We start from the raw sequence: 6,698 nt of genomic DNA on the forward strand, positions 1-6,698 counted from the left end.
CCACCTACTTTAACATCAAGAAAGTCTGGAATTTGGTAGCAGGTGTTTGAGATCCACAAAATTTGTGAGATTTTTGTGCAAATCACTTAATGTTTCTGAGTCTTGCTACATCCTGGGATCATTGAGAACTGAAAGGAGTTGTGTATGTGAAGGTGCTTGATAAACTGTAGGCTTTATTATAGTTTTAAACAATAATTTATATCCCTTCATTAATAATCTTCCTGTTGTTGGATTTAAATGGCCTTTTATTTATTTATTTGTGTTGGTTGCTAGACATAACATTGCAATGAATATCTCATATAGGGTTTTTTTTTTTGGTCACGTGGCACATGGATATTAGCCCCATGATCAGGGGTGGAACCTGTGTCCCCTGCCTTGGAAGCATGGAGTTTTAACCACTGGACTCCTAGGGAAGTCTCTCGTATAGTTTTAATTTTTATTCTTTGAAAGTTCCTTAGGGTAAAGAGATATTATGGAATTTTAAGGTGGTTCGTGATATGTATTGCCAAGAGTTGATATCAGTTTATCGAATACCCACAGTGTGTGTGGGGACCTCTTTACCACAGTGTTGTAATACTGGGTAGTTTCTGAAGTTCATCTAAGTTCATCTAAGGATAAGACACATTGTTTGAGCGGGCATTTCTTTGATTACAAGCAAAGCGGGATGTTTTCCCACATGCTTGTTTACTAGCAGTATCTCTGTTTTTATGAATTGTCTTATCCACTTCTCTGCTAGTTTACTTGGGATGTTCATGTTTTGGTATCAATATGTATAAGCAAGCATATTAATAATAATAAGCACAACATAGGCATGAATATTTGCTGCAAAGATTTTCTTAGATGATATTTGCCCTTTGATATTAGTTATACTAGTTCTGTCCAATGGTGGTTTATTTCTATAATGTCCAAAGTGATCATCTATCATAATTTCTTTCAACATAACTTATAAAGTGATCATCCCCTGTGCTCTCTTCAGCAGGACATCTACTAAAATGGGGACGACATAGAGGAGAGTAGAGTGGCCCCTGTGCAAGGATAAATTCATAAAGTATTTTATATTTTTTGTGGCAAAGATTCAGACACGACTGAGAGACTGGACACCAACAACAAATGGCATAAGAATTATATATCTCAGTGAAGCTGTTACCAAAAAACCCCACAAAAAACAAAAAGCCCAACATATTGTTCCCTCTAAAGCATTATGGTAAAACAAGTTTCATAGGGAGACTTTTATTTAAGCTTTTCATATCCATATTTACCTGTGATGTGTGATTGTGTGCGCAGTCTAACTCTGCGACCCCATGGACTGTAGCCCTGCTAGGCTCCTTCGTCCATGGGATTTCCCAGGCAAGAATACTGGAGTAGGTTGCCATTTGCTTCTCCAGGGGATCTTCTCGAACCAGGGATTGAACCCGTGTCTCTTGCACTGGCAGACAGATTCTTTACCACTGAGCCACCAGGGAAGCCCCTCACTTGTGATAGGTGCTTATAATTTTCTTTTTGTCTGTTTTATTGTTATCAGAGTTTAGGAAGAAGATCATGCTTGCTTAATGGACATTAACGTAGTCTTACCTCTTTTTGCATTCTGGATGTTTTATACAATGTCGAAACCATCTGTTTCTTAAAAGGATGAAAATTGTTCTGGTGGAAAGATTGGGACAAGTTGCATTTTTTGTTTGTTATCAAATAATTTCTTCAATTTCTTCCTTGCGTATTATTCTGTTCTGATTTATATTTCTTGAGTTATTTTTAGTAATCTATATCTTTCTAGAAATTATTCATTTTATGGAACATTTCGGCTTGTTTGCCTACAAGTGTGCATAACATTCTCTTTGGGTTTAGAGAAAAAAAAATCTATTTTCTGTATTTTGCTCTATCTCCTTTCTCATTTCTAATTAAAAATGCTCCCCTTAATTATATTTGTCCGAGGTTTGTTTATTTTAGTAGTCTTATCAAAAAACCAACATTTGAACTAATTTATCATTCTACAGCTTAATGTTTTACAATGTATTTATTTCAGCTTTTATCTTCATCTATTGCCTCTTTTGAAATTACTTTCCCCTTTAATTTTCAAATTGAAGGCTTTGTTAATATCAGTTTGGATAATCCCAGCCTGAATAGGATTCTGAAGCCCAAAATAAGTTATGGGGAGAGAAAATGATGTATTATCAGTACGTGTTTATCAATCAGGGATCCACAAGAAGCGAAGAACCTGCGCCAGTGATTTCAACAAGCGGGAATCCATTCGGGAACTAGTTAGGAGGTGCTGAAAGCCCTGAAAAGCCAAGTGGGCTGGTGAGATGACATAGAGATGAGCAACAGCAGCAAGCTGCTCCTCCCCACCCACACACGGCTGGAGGGACCGAAGAAGTAGGAGGGAACATTCCCAGACCTGAGGGAACCAGAAGCAGAGGTCTGCTGAAAAGCCACAGAAGGCAGAGCTGGGGCCCGGGGTAGGGAAGGAAAGTGAAGAGGACAGCCTGAAGTTTACTATCCTCCTCTTCCCAGTCTCCTCCTGGGTGCCTCTCTTTGCCAGAAATTAACAGGAAGCCAGTTGGCAAAGGAGCCTGAGAAATGTAATTTGCCAGAGTCAGGCTGAACAGGGAAGGGCAGCCGATGGACCCAGGAGTGGACAGTGACCAGCACAGACACGTTCTCTTCAGTCCAGGTGAGGTCAGGCGGGCTTGTGATGCCAGCACCAGGGCAATGTCATATCTTTGCGAGGTCCTGTGAGTCTCAGCTTCTGTACCGCTTTCTCATGCTCCCTGTCTCTCCTCTTGCTTTTTATCACTGAGCCCATATTAAAAAGTTAAGGCAGTTTCTTTCCCGGCTCTTTCCCGAGTCGGGTCTCTCTCCTTTGGCCACCTTACTACCTACAGCCTTGATTCTACCCTGGACCTGCGTGCCGGGGTACCCACCTAGCTGTTTGTCTCCATTTGTGATTTCGTTGCTCAACTCTGGACCTGGGCTTCTAGCTGCTTATTGGAGGAGGAAATGGCAACCCTCTCCAGTATTCTTGCCTGGAGAATTCCAGGGATAGAGGAGCCTGGTGGGCTCCAGTCCCAGAGAAACAGAGTCGGACATGACTGCACGACTAACACACACACACTCAGACACACACAGTGGGCATTATGGGTGCATCCGAATCCTTGTAAATGGGTTTTATTATGTTCTTCTCCCCCCAGATCTCTTCTGTCCCCTGCATTCCTTCTCCTTGATAGGATCTCCTCCATCCCGGCATCAGAGCTGGCCAGCTGGGAGTAATCCCTTGAGCCTTCCCTCTTTCTCCCATCCCAAACAGGCCTTCACACATCTGCTCAATTCTGTGCCCTGAGATTTCTCTGTTTCTTTCCTCTTATCTCATTGCACCTGCACCAGCTCTGGCCTCATTTTTTCTCCTCTGGCTTCTTCCAATTGTTGTCCCTTTCTCTATTCTCCTCCCACTCCAGTCCATTCTTCATATTAATGTGAAAATGATGGTTTTGGAAGTACAAACTGGCTGCGTTACTCAAGCTGTAAACTCCTGAAGGGTCTGCAGGTGTACGAGATTGGCCCCAGGTGTCTTTGCTCTGGGATTGGCTCCTGCCTCCTCGGCCCACCCCATCTTTTACCGTTTTTCATCACTGCTGTCTGGACTATTCTATATGTGCCTTGTATCTTACTCAGTTTCAAATTCCAGCTTTGGGTAGCATTTCCTGTTACACCCCCCAACAGAGTCAATCACTCCCTCCTCTGTGCTTCCCAGCATGTTGCTAATATCTCTCCTAGAGCTGTTAAATCTATTCAATAAACTGAGTTTCGCAAAAGGAAGACCTAAGTTCTGTTCATCTTTGTCTTCCCAGTTCCTGGAAATTTAGTAGAAATGCTCAACGCGAATACATATGTACACACATAAATAAATAAGTACAATTAAAAATTTTTTAACAAACACTTGCATGATGTTTACAACCAGGCATTGTTCTGAACACTGTAACAAGTTAAAACCTTTTAATCCTTATAACCACCAGAAGACTCAGAGGCTATTATACTTACCACTTTCCAGATGAAGAAACAGAGGCACAGATTGGGTAAAGCAGCTCGAAGCCACACAGGCAGTGAGCATCTGAGCTGGGGTTTGGATTCTGGCGGTCTGGCTGCTGACCCTGGTTCTCCATCCCAGTCTCTCCTGCGCCTCAGCAGTGTTAGCGGTGTGAAGAGGATGTGCCAAGAGGCTGCTTGATGGGCAACCCAGTCTGCTCTACACTGTAGAGTTCCCACTGGTTCTGCGTGTGGCCATTTCTTCGTCTTAGTGAGTGTGTGCTCAGTCACTTCAGCCATGTCCGACTCTTTGCAGCCCTTTGGACTGTAGCCCGCCAGGCTCCTCTGTCCATGGGATTCTCCAGGCAGGAATGCTGGAGTGGGTTGCTTGCCCTCCTCCAGGGGATCTTCCCGACCCAGGGGTTGAACCACGTCTCTTAGGTCTCCTGTGTTGGCAGGTGGGTTCTTCACCACTAGCGCCACCTGGGAAGCCCTCTTCCTCTCAGGGAATCCCCCAAAGCCACGGACAGTGGGTTCAGGGCAGGGTAACTTTTTTGCAGGCTCATAGGTCTGCTTAAAGTTTTTCTCTCTCTAGCTGGAGAGGCCCTGGGCTAATGATCTGAAGGAGCCCATATCTTTTGAGAGCCAGGTACCTCAGCTAGCCCAGGAGGCCTGAGGATCAGGTTTCTGTTGGGAGTTTTAATCTTGAATAAATCAGACTATTTCTTAAAATATTTTGGAGACCTTCTAGAAGCTAATACGTGACTGTCTTCTCCCCAGGATAGCATAGGTCCTGCCCAGAGAAAAGTTGGTTTAACTAGAGATTTATATGTCAATTGCAATTCTGAAGCTTGTTTCCATTTCTGTTTGGGTCCTCAATGCGCAAGATTTCTAGAGTTCTCCCGATAAAAGGACCCTAGTTCCCAGTGCATCTTTATTGTGTGTCCAGCATCACCCTCTCTACTGTGAAGATGTGAGAGAAGTATAAATTGGCATATGGGGGGGTGTCTCCTAGTATATATAGTTGGAGAGAAGAGTTAAGGCACATGTAAGAAGAATTAGGACAAGGCATGATTTTATATATTAGCATACAGTAATTAGTGTGGATTCAAGTGCCGGATTGAGTGATACCAGCAATTAGAGAACAGAACGGCTTGTTCTCAGATGCAGATCACATGTTATGAATAGTAAATAAAAATCGAGTTCGATAAAGTAGATAAATGAAGGCTGGGGTGTGGAGGGGAGGTTTTAGGAGAGAGTGAGTTTTGACCTGAATAAGGCAGGAAGATGATAAATAATAACATGTAGTTGAGAGCTTTCCTGGAGGAGGGCATGGCAACCCACTCCAGTATCCTTGCCTGGAGAATTCCATGGATAGAGGAGCCTGGCGGGCTACAGTCCATGGGGTCGCAAAGAGTCAGACACAACTGAGCAACTAACCTAACAACACGACAGGTGGTGCTGGTGGTAAAGAACCCATCCGCCGAGGCAGGAGACATAAGAAATGTGGGTTTGATCCCTGAGTCAAGAAGCTCCCCTGGAGGAGGGCATGGCAACTCACTCCAGCATTCTTGCTGGGAGAATCCCATGAGCGAGGAGCCTGGAGGGCTATAGCCCATCGGGCCACAAAGAGTCAGACACTTTGAAATGACTTCGCATGCAGTCTTATTTCATGTGAGGGAAACTAGACCTCTGATTTGCTTCAGTTGGTATTATTTGGGTTTTCTGCTATGTTCAGCCAAACTTATTGCTAACAAACTTATTTATAATCTTCTTTGACTAGAATATAACCTTCATGAATCCAGGGACTTGACTTGGTCCTTTGCTGTTGGTAACTTTACTGTTACTACTAAATCCGGAGTACCTATGATATTATCTGGCACATAGTAGGTGCTCAATAAATATTTATTGAATAATGAATATATGGTAATAGAGAAAGTCATGGGATTTCCTGAGGTGCTATTTGTGAAGTTTGGATCAGCCAGGATAGGCTAGGTTTTGTTGAAGTAATAACACCAGAATATCAGTGGTTTAAAAAATAGGAATTTATTCCTACTTAATTATAGTCATCTTCAGGTCTCAGCAGGTAGCTGTCCTCTGTGTCCACCATTCTTGGCTGCTTTAACCTTGTAGCATCTTTCCTTAAGTTCACTGTGCTTCAGAGTTTACCCTGGCAAGAGAAGGGATCATGGGAAAACCGTGATTCAGTTTTGAAGTGCTCCTGCCTGGAGGTAACACAAACCATTTTTGCTTGTGTTTCATTGACCACAGTGGGATCATATGGCTGTGATGAACTTCCAGGGGGCCAGATGAGGGAGAGATGGAAGTATTGGTGAGCACAGGGAGTGTCTGCCATAGGCTTTATGCAGCCTCTGAAACCCCTGGGGAGGGAGCGGGTAGGAGGCCTGAGCATACTCAGACAGGGAAGAAATGATAAGGAAATCCAACCAAGAATGCCAGTCCAAGTGGGGAGAAATGAAGCCATCTGCACATTGACGCTTCTTCTTTTTTGAATTGGGGTGTAGTTGCTTTTGCCAACAAAGGTCCGTCTAGTCAAGGCTATGGTTTTTCCAGTGGTCATGTGAGAGTTGGACTTATAAAGAAAGCTGAGCGCTGAGGAATTGATGCTTTTGAACTGTGGTGTTGGAGAAGACTCTTGAGAGTCCCTTGGACTGCAAAGA

General features: G+C 43.5%; 1 pseudogene; it reads left to right on the forward strand.

The window, feature by feature from the left end:
- Nucleotides 1-965: 965 nt before the first annotated feature.
- Nucleotides 966-1,063, forward strand: LOC122702342 (annotated as a pseudogene).
- The last annotated feature ends 5,635 nt before the right edge of the window (nt 1,064-6,698 follow it).

Source organism: Cervus elaphus, chromosome 10 (genome assembly GCF_910594005.1).
Source record: "Cervus elaphus chromosome 10, mCerEla1.1, whole genome shotgun sequence".
NCBI classification, from domain to species: Eukaryota; Metazoa; Chordata; class Mammalia; order Artiodactyla; family Cervidae; genus Cervus; species Cervus elaphus.